The sequence below is a fragment of the Ambystoma mexicanum genome, chromosome 9, assembly GCF_040938575.1.
Source record: "Ambystoma mexicanum isolate Mex_15411 chromosome 9, UKY_AmexF1_1, whole genome shotgun sequence".
NCBI classification, from domain to species: domain Eukaryota; kingdom Metazoa; phylum Chordata; class Amphibia; order Caudata; family Ambystomatidae; genus Ambystoma; species Ambystoma mexicanum.
In genome coordinates, this window is record NC_090931.1 from 93,934,374 (window position 1) to 93,949,655 (window position 15,282).

Below are 15,282 nucleotides of genomic sequence, written 5' to 3' on the forward strand. Positions count from 1 at the left end.
AGGAGACACCCGGGTGATAGTGAAGGAGACCATGGAGATCGAAGAAGGAGGGACGAAATATGTGTCCATGGGTAAGGACGGGCAAAAGTATTTGTATCTGTTCCACAGGCCTGTTGAGGAAATGAATGAAAAACCTTCCCATCTATCCGAATTCTTCACAGAAAATGTATGCAAGCCGTGCAAATCATTTGTAGTGTCGCAAATGTTTGGTGGCAATTATATGGATACACTTGCTGCAAAATTAGTAAATCGTGGACATTCCAGCAAGATGCAAAATATTTGGAGTTTGCACTGAGAAAAATTCCTTCTCAATATTTTTCTGCAAAAAGATAAAAAGTGAAATATAAGGGAAGGTTTGCTAATATCGCTTTGGCGAGGAACGTTTTGCCCACCCCTCACCACCACCTCTGCATCAGGGACATGTTATTGACCCCGGCAATCATTGATAAATCCACCACCATCTGCTTGATCCTCCAGGAACCAATCCTCTATTGCTGTGCAAGAGAACTGGGCTCACAATCTGCTGTTGTGTAAGTTAGTGATATAAGTTGGCCCTTAACATTATGCCGTTTAAAAAATACTGCCACGAATATGAGCTTAAATTAAAACCTTTACATTTCCGGCATTCCCAGAGGAATGTGGGAAGAAGCATAGGCTAGTAGTTTGGTAATAACTCCATCTGTGTTGAAGTTGTGTTTTTCTTGCAGATACCTCCCATGCAGGTTACAAGTAATCAGTATATTTAATTTTTGTCGGGTAGAATGTTTAAAAAACTAAACTGTGCATGCGCTTGATATGTATTTTAAATTAGAAATGTATTTTAAATAAATCCAAATTGTGCACAAAATTGTGCAGAATTGTAGAAATAAGAATCTTTGGCTAATTGTGTTTTTTTTTTCTTTTTCAATTAAAGCAGAAGACAACTCAAAACTTATCGTTTTCGAGCAATCATTTTCAAGTCCTCCTGGGTTCCCTCCTTGGGGTTCTGTTATGCACGTATCATTGTTTAATTAGAATCTAACGTAAAATCCCTATTCTGCCAAAATGTGTGCTTTTCTTATGCACTTCAGTTACCAAGAAGTAATTTCATTTCAGATAATTTTTCCCGATCCTGGGATTTTAGGACTCAGCATTAAACCTTAAATATCCTTTTCCTTGCGCGCACGGAGAAACGCGCAGGAAGTGTAGTTGAACGATCCAAAGCCTTCCGCATCACACTCTCTGATCTTCACTTCAAAATCTTGAAGCTCAAAGACTTCTGCTGGAACCGCTTGCCTCAGGAAGGCCTCATCCAGTGTTAGGCAGGAGAACCATTTCCCCCCCAATCAGGAAGAAGGTGCACTCCAAGACCTCTAGAATAATGAGGTACCCCCCTAGTTTTTACAGGTTTGATATGTTTCACAAAACCCTGTGAAAGGCGTCTAGGTTTTTGCATGCACTTCCCAAGGCTCCGATGGTGATGATGCAGCCCACCTTGGGAAGGACTAGCGGCGCCATGGGGTCACTTTTTGGTCAAATCACATTTTACAGTCTTTTCGACTGTTCTTATCAGTTTCTCTCGCTTTTTTGCCTCTTTGTCACTGAAGAAAAGAACATAAAAGGATATATGCTGAATTGCCAAAAAAGCAAAAGATAGGTGCCAGTTCTATCATAGTGCACTGGTCAAGGCGGCTGTGTTTGGTTTCTGAGACAGGTCTCTGTAGATTGGAATGGTAGCACCTATTCATTACAGGCATGGATGGAAATTGATGCTGATCCTGGCAAGAGAAAAAGAGACTCTTTCTCCTGGGAATGGCTTTTATGCGGCGGCCATGTTTAAGTTAATAATTTCTGTGTTTTTGATCTGAATTCTAACTTAAATGATTGCTTGAGTGCAAAGTTATTATTTTTGCGGGAAAGATACTTTTGGTGTTGTTTGTATATTTATTTATTTTTTATTTTTAAAAGGTTTTTATTATGAGAATTCAACATACACGATATTCAATTACTAAGGTTGTTTGTATATTTAAACTAATTAACACCTATGATAGGGACAACACTAAGTGGTTTTAAAGTTTCCCTGCAGATAGTTTTGTGTATTCAAAGCCATATTGGTATGTTTACTCAGTTCCAATAAAATCCATTGAGCCCAATATTTTTCCTGCATGGTAATTTGACCCAGTTGCCGTCCCAGCGCAATAAAAGGTGATTTGACTTGATATCCTAGATCCTTTCCAGCTGTACGCAACAATGATTCCTTAATCTATATGGCTGGTGTTATAGCTTAATAACGTCATAATTATCATAGCAGCAGAAAAGCATGCTCAAACATATGCGGTAATTGTGGTTACCCTTGAATGCTATTTTGTTTAAAATGTTTGCTTCCAGTACAGTACTTTCTAAGGAGTGTTTTAAATACCTCTTGGGTTCAAGTTCACAGAAAAACTTAATGCAGTGTTCCCAGTCAAAAGTGCCAGATCGTTTGTTCAGGCACTCCTCATAATATGCCTGGCTCTGATCCGTGTAATCCGCACCAATGATCTACTTGAAGACCTCACACGCCAAGAGGTCCTGGTGTATGGTGGGACCATTGCCGATATCAAGCAGGATACCCCCTTTTGCATTACCTGGAAAAGGAAAGCCGGGATGAACATTGAAGCCGGAGAAGAATATGAACCTTCTGGTTCTTAAAAAGAAATTAATTAATTTATTGAAAATTAGACAAATTCAAAATGAGTGGTTACCCTCTCAAGTCAGCAACTTTAACTTGCACACCATATCCTTACTTTAAATGTAAGCTTTTCAGATTATATGTACATTTTCAAAGTTTTAAAAAAAAATGTATATATCATTATACAAATAGTGGCAACAATGAAAATATTTTCTCTACAGAGTGATTCTAGAACTGGCAGTTGCAGCAATGGCAGCTTGAGAGCTCTGCTCCTACCCAACCAACCTTGCTGATATAGAATTTATACATAATATGGCAGATCCGGTTGAAATGGTAGATGCTCCCTCTTTCAGGATGTCAAGAACTGGGAGTGAAGATGAAGAGGGGCCTTCTGATACTCTACATGGAGACTCACAGCCATCAAAGAGAGTTAGAGATGGAAATGAAAAGAGTCTACTTGGAACTAGACCTGAAGGCCAGTCTGCTGAAGACTATCTAACTGAAATCATGGATGGAGTTGTACTCTCTATTGGAAAGATCAAGCAAACCGTATTGGAAATGAAAAAAGATCAATCTATGGTTAAAATGCGTACTGAAGAGCTGGAAACTAGGGTCTCAGGATCTGAAGACAGATTGCTGGCTTTAGAGGGAAGAGTATCTACCCTTATAGGACTTTTGGAAATGGCGAACAAAAGGATCTCTGAACAAGAAAATTATTGTAGAAGATCTAATTTGAGGATAACTGGTTTTCCAGAGGGAGTGGAAAATCGTCGACCTATGGACTTCTTGCAGAAAGTACTGCCAAAGCTGTTGGATTTACCCCCAGGAAAAGTCTTGGAAATGGAGCGAGCACATCGTACACTTGCTCCAAAACCAGTTGCCGGTCAATCCCCTCGTGCATTTTTTGGTGAGGTTTTTAAGGTATCCTGTAAAGGAAATGCTACTAAAAAGATCAAGGGAACTAGGTGTGCTTAAATGGGGTGACAAGTGCACTATTATGTTGTTTAATGACTTCAGAAAAGAAATAGTGGCACAAAGAAAATTGTTTACAGAGGCTAAAAGACTTGCAAGAGATAAAAAACTAGCCTATTATATGGTTTATCCAGCTGTTCTCAGAGTTAATGTGAATGGTATGGTACATTTGTTTTCAGATCACCTAAAAGCAATGTCCTTTCTAAGAGACTTGAGCCCTACCCAGGAGAAGCTGCCGCATGCCAACAGGAAGAAGTATTGAGTAGGAATTTGTTTGTCGTGTGTTTAAAGTAAATTTCAACTTGTAATTTTTAATTAATATTAATAGTGTTAGGTTTAATGTAAGTGTTTATTTTTTAATTGCAATTTTGCCGTTGCAAAAACGACATGTTTAAATATGTTTGTGAATTGTGTGATGTTTTTGAGGGTCCTTTCCTCTAGTACACATAACACGAAGAGAAGAGAAATCAACATGGCTCAGATTCCTCTCATTTGGATGCCCGAATGACGACTTTGGCACTCAGATTGATTGGCAAAGAACACGCTACATATATGATGGATACTGCGTAATGCTGGAGATGTCAATGTTCCATTTAAAAAAAAGTAAGCCTGCACAGAGTGTTGTACTTCTTCACCGATTCAATTCGCTATGCTGCCTCCGTTCATGAACGTAGTTTACATGTGTTACCAATGGAAGTTAGGGGCGAAAGCAGAGTGCAGTGCTGGGCGTGCTAGTAGATGTTTCTTTGTGCGGAATATGAAAGACCCGCACAGCTGGTCTGAACTGCATATCCTGAGGGCAGTGTGGAACTTTTCATATTGCAGAATGGTGTGGCGTTCGGGCAAACGCATATATATAAAGACGTGGGGCCTCATTACATGGATGGCGGTAAGGGTTTACCGGTACCGGTATTTTACCGGTACCGGTAAATCCTTACCGCCTTACTACGAGGTCCCTTTGCGGGTTGGGGAATTTAACGCCTGTTTTTTGCAGGCGTTATCAAAGACAATTGCTTGCTTTTTGCAGGCGTTAAAAACCAAACCGCAAAGGGACCAGGGAGCTAATTACGGTACCGCAATTAGCGGTACCGTAATTAGCGCCTTCCCCATTCCCATAGAGCCCTATGGGGCAAAAATGGGAATGGGGAAGGGAAATGGTGGAAGGGGGAATTACCGCCCCGCCAACCTTGGAATAGGGCAGTAATTCCCCTTTCCACCAAGGCGGTGCCGGTATTTTACCGGCATGAACCATGGCGCTAATAACGCCATGGTTCACCACCATCCGTGCAATGAGGCCCATGTGCTTGGTTGCAGTTTTTATGGCGGCAAGACTGGAGAAATTGCTAACGTTTATGCCAAGCAAAATAGAATGTTGGGGTGAAGTGCTGCAGAGGACGGGGAGCGGCCTGGGGAGATCACTGAAGTTGTGCCTTGATTTGATTTGTTTTTTTTTTGAAAGCACGCGTGATATGTATTCTTCACCCCTGAATTCGTGTGTGTGCCTGCAGGGAATATGAAGGAGCCAAGAGCGGAGATACGTTATTAGAAGGGATGAACGCATACAAGGAAGAAAGCATCAGGGCCAAATGTTGTATGATTGTACAAGTATACAGTTACCAGTTCCAGCATTCTGACACTGGCTCTTAGCAACAAAAAAAAATGAATATCACAGACTTGCAGACTTGAAAAATGGTATTAATGAAACTGGAATGACTTGAAATGCCAGGTTGAGTGTCAGGAAGCCATTTTTTTTTAAATAGTATAGATATATGGTTAGGTATTAGCGACATACTTTTGAAGTGGCTGGGAGCATGCAGCAATGCATCCTGTCCGATTAGACTGAGATATTTACAGAAAAGCAACGGTTTCTTAACATATGTCAGGATTTTGAAATGCTTCCTTATTCGTTCTCCAGCTACTTCCTAGAATGAGCAGTATTATTCTGAAATGTACTGTTACTCATAGGCGTATATATTCCTTAAAGAAAATGCAAGGGTGGATACATTAAGGGGAGGAGCTGAAGTGCATGAGAAGTATAATAGCTCAGCTCAAGATACTAGCCTATGGTGTTTGGAAGCTTTTATTTTAAGTGTCATGGAAATACATACTGTACTGCACAATAAGTGGCATGTGACATGGATGACATTCGACTCTTCAGTCTGCACACATTTTAATACAGTTATCGTGGAAGTAAAGTATATTGTGGTGCTGATGTTAGGAAAAACTGAAAATGCTTATCTCTGTTGGAGGAAAGAGTCATTTGGAATGTGAGACTCCATGACACATTAGCGTTTGAATCTCTTCTATAGTTTGGCTTTGAAGGTGCACTTTAATAGCAAAAGTGTATAAAGGGATGCGATATTTAAGCGTAGAATGTTAGAATGCATGGTGTAATGTTATGGTACATTGTGCAAGAGGAATGTTATTTGCAGCTTGGTGAAACAATGTAAATGGGAGAAATAACTATTGCTCTGTCTTCAAGTTATGTCTGTTTATATGCTGCAGTTGTTAAAGATGACTTATATAACATATAGTGGGGAATATAGGGCTGTGGGGGTATTGTAGTGTTAGTGTCTTCTGCGGCCTTTTGCCCTGATGCTCTTTTCAACTTCAATATGTGGTTGTATGCCTTTTATTTTATTGCTCTATTCATCCATTAACTATAAAGCTTCCGAATTAAATATTAATTGAATGGTTATGGGGCTTTCAGTTCTGTGTAAGGAGAGTAATTCAAAGAGTGTAGAAAGCAAGATATTCATACACTTCGAGAAAGACATTACTTGGAGGAAGGGGCAAATGAATAATCTAATGTAGTGATTGGCTTTGGACAGGGGGAATTAGACAGTTCAAATATGTATGCAGGTATGTAAATGATGCCACGTAAAGTATGAGAAGGTTAGTGAATGTGATTACTTGCATTGCCTTGGTACTATGATCTTTAAATGGATGCAATGTTGATTGTACATAGAGTGTGTGATATTATAAGGCTCTGTTTCATTGGAAAGTATACAACTTATAAGGGGTAGGTGTATTAGGTATTAACATGTTACTGCTTCGGACTGCTATTCATGTTTGGTTGTGGTATGGTTGCTGGCTTATTGCTGCGCAGGTTATCTTAGTTCTATTTAGGTTTCTTAATGAGAGAATAAATAAGTCTAGTTCGGTTAATAATGGTCAATATTTGGTTTTATATGCTCTTTCCTGTAACCTTTATGTTTTGTTTTGTTTATTTTTTAGTTGTCATTTTATTTGCTTCTGTTTTTTTCTTGTCCTTTTTCATTTAATTTCCTAGTATGTTCCTTATATGTAGAGATCATTGATTATAATGCCTTGGTTGGTGTAGTCTATCAAAATGGGGAGAGTGAAGGAAAGGTATAGGAGAAGGCTGGGAGCCCAGAGTATAAAAGGGAACGTATGCTCAGTGTTGAAGGGGATTGTCCAAAGGAGCAGCTTATCTGACCCTAGAAATCTAATTCATCTGAGATTATGGCAGTAAATATAACTTTTATGAGTTGGAATGCCAAGGGTGTCAATAAACCTATTAAGCGGTGGGAAGTATTGTCAATGATAAGTAGGCACAAACCAGATATTGTATTCTTGCAAGAGACTCATTTAAGAGGAGATCAAGTGGGATATATTTTAAATGGTTTGTATGTAAAGGAGTTTTCAAGCTATTTTGCAAGTAACTCTCGTGGTGTGTCCATTCTCTTCAAGAAGGGTATAAGATCTAGAACTGATACTGTATGTGTAGATCAGGAAGGGAGGTATGTGGCTCTAAAACTACATATTGAGAATAGATGCATGGTACTATTGAATATTTATGCGCCCAATGTGAATCAGGATATATTCTTTGAGAAATTGGATGGAGTTTTAGCTAATTTAGATTGTACGGATATTGTAGTTGGAGGGGACTTCAATACCACAATTGATATGGTTAAAGATAAGACTACTCAGGCTAACTCCTATGCTGAGTCAAAAGCAAGGAGAGGACTTATAAGATTGCTTGACAAGTGGGATTTGCATGATATTTTGCGGGATTATAATGAAAAAAGTAGGAAATATACTTTTCATTCATTGGCTCATGGTACGCCTTCGCGTATTGATTTTTTCCTTGTTAGTAGGAGTTTGTGTGGGGACATTTGCAATGCTTCAATTGAAGAGGTTGTAATTTCAGATCATGCACCAATAACAATGACATTGGAAGAGGAGGATTGTGGTTTGAGGCCTAAAAGGCAATGGCGTTTGAATACACAGTTGTTTTTGGACTGTGAGTTTGTGAAACACCTAGAAACAGAAATATCACTGTTTTTGCATGATAATTTGCGATCAGTGGGCTCTTTAACAACGGTCTGGGATGCATTGAAGGCAACATTGCGAGGTAGAATTATAAGCTTTGCATCTTATCGTAAAAGTCAACGGGAAAGGGTTAGGGTTGAACTATAGGATGATTATAAAGAGTGTGAGGTGCGTTATTGTGGTTGTCCCAGTGATGAGAACATGTTGGCCATGACTCGAGCAAAACGTGCCTTAGAGTGTGAGCTTCATTATAAGGCAGAAACGCACATTTTATATTCTAGGCAAGCTTTCTGGGAGAGCGGTGAAAAATCTGGGGCTTTGTTAGCAAGCTGCATACGGCAGAGAGAGAGTAATAAGCAGGTGCTTTTTATTATGGATGAAAGAGGAATGAAGAGGAGAACGAATGTGGAAATTTGTGAGATATTTAAGCAATATTATGCCTCGTTGTATACAGATGATGTAACAGTCTCTGAAACGGAAATTAATGATTTCTTGAATAGAGTAGATATGTCGGGGCTTACCAAGCAAGAAAGATTAGGCCTGGATGCGCCTTTAACTGTAGAGGAAGTTCAAGATTCCATCAATGCTTTGGCAAATGTCCTGGCCTAGATGGTTTTCCCATAGAATTTTATAAGACGTTTAGTCAGATTTTATCGCTTTTTCTTGTAAAGTTATATACAGAAATGCTAGAAAATGAAGCAATTGCTGAATCAATGCAGACAGCATTAATAACGGTCATACCAAAACCAGGGAAAAATCCATCATTATGTGGGAACTATCGGCCTATATCACTCTTGAATGTGGATGTTAACATTTTGTCAAAAATGTTTGCAGGAAGATTAAATGGTTTACTACCAAAGCTTGTTCATAGAAACCAAACAGGTTTTGTGTGTGGAAGGAATAGTAGTGATAACTTGCGCGAGCTCCTTGATGTTATTTATCTCAAGAGACATTCATCTGATGCATATGCGGCGATTAGTATCGATGCAGAGAAAGCGTTTGATAGGGTGAGTTGGTTTTTTTTACACCAGGTTCTGCTTAAAATTGTGGACCACTTTTCATTAGGCTGTTCAGAACCCTATATGGAGGTGCTAAAGCGTTTGTAACTGTTAATGGTAGTCGATCTGATTGTTTCCAAATTACGAAAGGTATAAGGCAGGGATGCCCTTTGTCCCCACTATTTTTTGATTTGTTTATTGAGCCCCTCACCATTATGCTTAGAAATAACCCTAATATAATGAGTATTCCTTTTGGAGAGTGTGTATCAAAAGTCCTTTTATATGCAGATGCTCTCCTAGTTCTGGTCTCAAACCCTAAACGGTCTTACCCTGAGCTCCTACTGACATTGCAGGAATTTGGTAGATTTTCTAATTACAAAGTTAATGTTACCAAAACTTTGATTTATCCAATTTCTGCGGCATGTCATAGTGGGTTGTTTGACGTTGCTCGGGAGATGTGGGCAGATTCGGCAGATCAAGATCACAATATTGGGATACTGTTGGTGCATTGTTGGGTAGCACCGACATGTTTGTCAAAACAACTTTTTCTGTAGAGTTTAACAATGTTTTTGCAGAATGTCCTCATAACACAATCGCATTGCAGACCTGCAAATGATAAACTTCCACCGTTGGCATGGCCGCCCGGCCTTCAGATCTGCATGGACAGCTCAATGTTACCCGCACTCTTTGTGCAAGCTTGCACTTGCAGCAGGCAGCTCGTTCCACCCAGGAGCCATTTGCCATCGCTCTCAAGCCCAAGCAGTCAAAAAGGTCGACCTGTCTAATTATTTCTCCATCATACTTTAAGCATATCTTGGTTGATTTGGTGTGGGGGCAGACCAGTGCAACAGACTAAACCATATGAACCTTAAGACTGTGATCTCTGCAGAACCTAGCACTTCCAGTGTGTGTTTATTCAGCATAAAGTCATATACCGACCTGGATGCCTCCGATGTTTTGGGCTGTTACAGTCCAAACCTTGATGAAGCAATGCCAGGTCATTTATATACAATTAAACATGGGGCCAACACACACCCCTGCCTGCAAACCTTGTCATTTTAAATGCCCTGGTACATCCACCTTTAGAACAATATCTCACTTTGGCTGTGTTATTCCTGTAGAACAATTGGATCACAGTGAGCAAAAGGCAAGGAACAGCTCTGTTCCTTAATATTTGCCACGTCATAGCCCTACGGACACTGTCTAAAACCATTTGGAAATCGACAAACAACAGGTACATTTAATTTTGTTTTGGACAGCATTCTTCTGTATTAAAGCAATTATAAGAAGCAATGCTTGATTGTGTCATTATTCTGTCTAAACCCCCCCTTTTAAGAACAAGGCACAGATGCCCCATCCTCAAGTCTCATAGGAAGTATGTTGTCACACACTTTTTCAAGACAGTCAATAAGTGATATCGGAGCGATACTTCCCAGGTTTTCTCCTGTCACCCTTCTTCGAAACAGGGACTATTTTTGCTATGGTCCAAGTGCCTGGTAAAGGGCAGGGGCCGTATCTTGAGCACCACCAGTTGGTTCCTGTACAATCCCATCAATTTACATTTATTTTGGGTGTGTCGCCCGCTTACGATTCATATTAGTTTTCCCAATAAGTCCCATCACTCTTGTTTATTTCCTTCAAATCAATTTCCAAAGAAACTGTCATATTTGCTCCACATTTTTTTCATCCATTTTTATCTTTAATAGAATCCCTCATACAAAACATTTGATGTTACCCTCATTGTAAACTTAATGGGGGGAGAGCCATGTCTGCTACTCACTCCCTTTCTTTCTCCACTCGATACTCCACCCTTTCGCACCCACCTCCTGCCACCCACTTCAAGCCATTCCCTGTTTCCAGCGCACACCATCGACCACCTCGGCAACAGGGTCATCTTTTGTCTGTAGCTGGAAGATGTCACTGCCCCACAACATCTCAAATTATGCAATAAATATTCCAGCTCTATGACCCATGTGCCTGGGCCTGGTCTGCTTGTGAGTGGCATCAGGGAACATTCTTTCTGAACGACCCCCACCCCCCACATTACACAAGATAAATAGTATGTCAAGATGACACATGTGTATGTGTAGTGTCAGGAGATGATGTCTGATGATGTCTAGAGGATCACCTGAGGAGACAATGCATAGCCAGTCAGAAAGCCCCTAAAAGTGGGCATTATAGCCTCTGGAGTGATGATGAGCTGTGCCAGCATGAGGGAAGACATGTGATTGAAAGTGATCATAATTACCATGGTGCTAGACTCTCTGAAAGGCTAAATAGTCCAGCCGTAGCCTGGTGGTGGAAGCGTTAGGCCATTAGTAACTGGCCTAGTGAGGGTATGGCTGTGGACATGTATGATTAACATATAACTCCCAATCTCCCACCCTGAAATCAACAAAACTCCACAGTAGCACCCTCCACTTGCCGTCCTGTCTTAATCAACATTCATCACATTAATCAACCACTTTATAAATGAGCAGTTGTAGCCTCCTGACCATACACTGACCATGAGTCACATGCATGCAGCAAACTGTAAACAAAAAAGTGATGGATGGACTCTTCACTGTTTTGATGGAATCTCGAATAAATCTTCTGGGATATCCTCTTACTGTTAAAAAGTTGGAAATATGGTCTACCTTCTGCAGAAAATCTGCAAGCTCAGTACAATTTCTCTGGTCCCTTAGATATTGTCTGAACAGATAATTTTCTTTCAACAATTTGGGACGAAAGCTTTCAAAATGTAAAGTTGTATTTAGTTTTTTTTTCTGACATAGGCTGACTATCAATCTGACATCTTTATGTTTGATCAAAAGACCAAAAAAAATACATATCTGAGTTGCTGTATGGTAAAGTAAATCCTACATTTGGGTTATGACTGTTGATCCAGTGGTCAAAGTGTACAGCGAGGGGGAGTGACCTCTGACTGGCCCATAAAAACAGAGCTCGTCCTCGAGTACTTTAAGACGAGATAGTTGTACCTTGAGGTGGATGGGGTGCAGGATTCTCTTACTCCAACACCAATCAATAAAGACAACTCAATGGTTTGGCAAAGGGAAGTTTGTTTAATGACAAGTACAACAAACGGGGAAACATGGGGAGGAACAATGATGCGATGGCCCGTCTCGCTTCAACGCCCAACAATCTTCATTCAAACAGCAATAGTTATAGTCAAAATTCGTCATCATTGACATGTAACACTCAAAATTTTGTCATGCAATTCAATTGGTTGGAAAAGGTAACTTAAGTATAGGTGCTATATCTGTATATGGTAACGGAGTGTGAGGAATGGATAAGTCTTATCGGGTGGGCGTCTATGCCCTTCCCTCTGCATTACTCATGCAAACATCACTAAAAGTACGACGTCTCATTTGTTCCACTATCTATAGGACCTCAGATTATTTGGTCCACTGTGATTGGGCTGGCTACAACCCTAAGCATAAATCTCCACTTTAATTAGCAGCATGCAGAATGGTCACCCAGATGCAGTATGCCCCAAGATTCACCCTGCCTCCCTTCCATCAATCAGTACTTTCAGGCTATGTGTCAATTAGTTGGCTGAGGTTGGCTTTAAAACTGTAGCTTCTTGTCAGGAAAAGTTATGTTATCTGCTGCTTTTGGTGACATCAGACGTTGGTACCTCTTCGCGCTTGGCTGGTCACGTGTTAGCACACCGTGAATCAGCTTAGTTTTCCTTCTATTTGTGCATTTAATTCTCTTTTTCGGCCGCCACCTGCCTGGGCCCCCTTTTCTCGACCTTCACAGGCAGGCTGCTCTGCTCTTAAGTTTCGATTCTCCGAAGTTACTGTCCGCCTCCCTCTCTTGGTTTGACCTCTATTTCCCAGGCACGGCCTGCTCCTTGCTTAGTTTCGATTCGGCCGTCTACTTCTTGTTTTAGCTGGAATAAGAATCCTGGCCTGTTTGACCCTTAGTAACCTGGGTTAATTCTGCTTTTGTATGAAGTGGACTTGCACTTATATAATGTGCTTCCTTGAGGTAGATATATAGTTGGCGTTTGCTGCTCCATACTTCTATTAAGCATAGCAAGCCACACTGTTTTCTTAGCTTCTTGCGTTAAAAGCCTATGTACAGGCTTTAGCTGGTTGAATACTTTCATCCTGCTTTACAGTTATGTGTCTTTATATTTCAACATCGTCTCTTCTTCTATGCGTGTGATATCCTTATCCATGGTGTTTCGTCTTTGTGTGTCATCTTTTGGTTGTCGTTCTTCATCTGTACATCTGTCCAGGCCCTTGTGACGTCACCATTCATTTTCCAATAAGGCCTTTTGAGTTTCTTCTGGGACAGTGTTTAAACAATCTTCATTTCTTGTCATTTGCTGGTATGCTTGTCTCAATGGATACCTTACTGCCCATGGTTGTCTGGTTATTGGCGCTTCAATAGGTATTGCTCATCTGATTGGCACTGGACAGAGCCCTAGTGCAGCTCTCTGCTGGTTTATTTGCTCATCGTATGTCACATATCTTGGTTTGAATGTTCCTGGTACTTAAAAATGGGCGACTGGAGTGCAGGCCATATTTGGGACCTCCTTTACACTCCTCCTCTGGTCAGTTCATCGACCACTTCTGCTTCCTCCTTGGGATTCATCTTACTTGGTTTTTCTGTATCCATTTCTTCCTCGTCTTCTGGGTTTGTACATGATGGTTTGAAGGAATGTCTCTTTGGTGTCCATGTTTTTATCACCCCTTTCAGGTTTCCTGCTGTTTTCACATGTCCATCTTTAGTCCATGTTATTAGCTGACATTGTCCAATTGGGCTGCAATAGATATATTTTCCTTCATAATTTCTGCGTTTCCTGGGATACAGAAACTTTGTTCCTTCTGGTGCGCACTTGCTGGCCTTCACAAAGTCTTTTATTTCTTCGTCAGTTAGGTCTCTGGGCTTCCATCCTGGCTCGACATCAATCATTTCTTCATCCCTATGGCTTTCTTTGCAGTTTTATGGCATTGCAAGATTATTATCTTGATAACACAAAATCCTAATAGTATCATCAATAGAAGGGCTCCCAGAAACTTGAATATGTCTGCCATCCATTGTGGGACCCACAAGAATAGTGATCCAAACCAGCTGTCATCATCAACTTCGTCAGTTTCTTCAATCATCTGGTTCTGTAGGTTTGTCAGCATAACTATGGCTTCTGTTAAAGTTCCATTTTCCTCATCGTGAGAAGGTATAAATGTGCAACATGATTCTCCCATTTTTCTTCTGCCATTGTTCCTGAAGCCCAATTTCAGGCTTTCCAGTGGCACTATCTGCAGGGGTCCTCCTCTGTCTTCATCCCGTGTCAGTAATCTTGTGAGTCTCAGCCATAGAGGTTTGCAAAACCTCTGTGAGTTTTCTATTGCTTCCTTGCAAGCTCCAAGGACCATCCATGCTTGGCAGATCACCACTCCTTCTTCCCATCCGTTGGGGGGGAAAGCACTGTTCCCCAAATCTGCATTTGGCCTCTGTTCTTCCAAATTTGAGCCTCTTCAGGGGTTTTCCCTTGGGCTTTCAGTCTCAGGTTTATTTCCCATCTTATTCCTGCTCCTTTAACTTCAGGTTTTTCGTACCTGATCACGTGATTCCTAGTGTGAGCTCTATTTCTCGTCTTAATGTCCTGAACATAATCATCTTCATCGGGGTAATCTGTTTTAATGGCCCATATAAATGAGGCATCCCTCCCCATGAACTGGCCTCTGGTGTTGCACATTGCTATATGTGACAGACAATGTGCTGTCGGGACATCAATTTCTACAGCCACGAAGATCTTGGATTTCCCCATGTTGTAAAGTAGAAGTGCACAAATGAAGCATTCTCCTTCTGAAGGTCGCCTTCCAACTTCTTTCATGTGCTGTTACCAAATGTTGTTCCCTAGATGTGCTGTGCTGTCCAGGTAGTCATTCAGTTCATTGTTATCTTCATGTAGGCTTCTCTTGATTCTCAGTGTCTTCCTGTAGTTTGCTATAAGTACATCCCTAAATGCCTCTGTATGGCTTTTTCTTGCTGGAGGACTCTCAGATATTCTGGTCCACGGTGCAGGTCTCTTTATCTGCATCGATGGGTAGATGGAGGTTTTGCAGTTCTCTCCTTCTCTTCTTGCATCCTTTCCTGCCGTCTATGAGTGCCTTTATCAACCACCAGCCCATCGTTGGCCCAGTGTATGGCTGTATCGTGGGCCTGGTACTTGTCCCTCGTGTTGGACTATGCGTGCTGGATAGTACAGCCTCTGTTGTTCTGTTCTTTAGTTCCTCTTGTAGTTTTCTTACTCTGGATAAGTTTGGTAGTAGAAGATCTACTAACATTTGTGTCCTTGCGGAGAGTCCTCCTGCGGCCGCGTCTGTTTTCCACAGGGCGTCTGACAGCACT

General features: G+C 40.9%; 1 pseudogene; it reads right to left on the reverse strand.

Annotated features, from left to right (window-relative positions):
• Positions 1-1,139: 1,139 nt before the first annotated feature.
• LOC138487266 (indolethylamine N-methyltransferase-like) lies at positions 1,140-14,698 on the reverse strand (annotated as a pseudogene).
• Between the last annotated feature and the right edge of the window lie 584 nt (positions 14,699-15,282).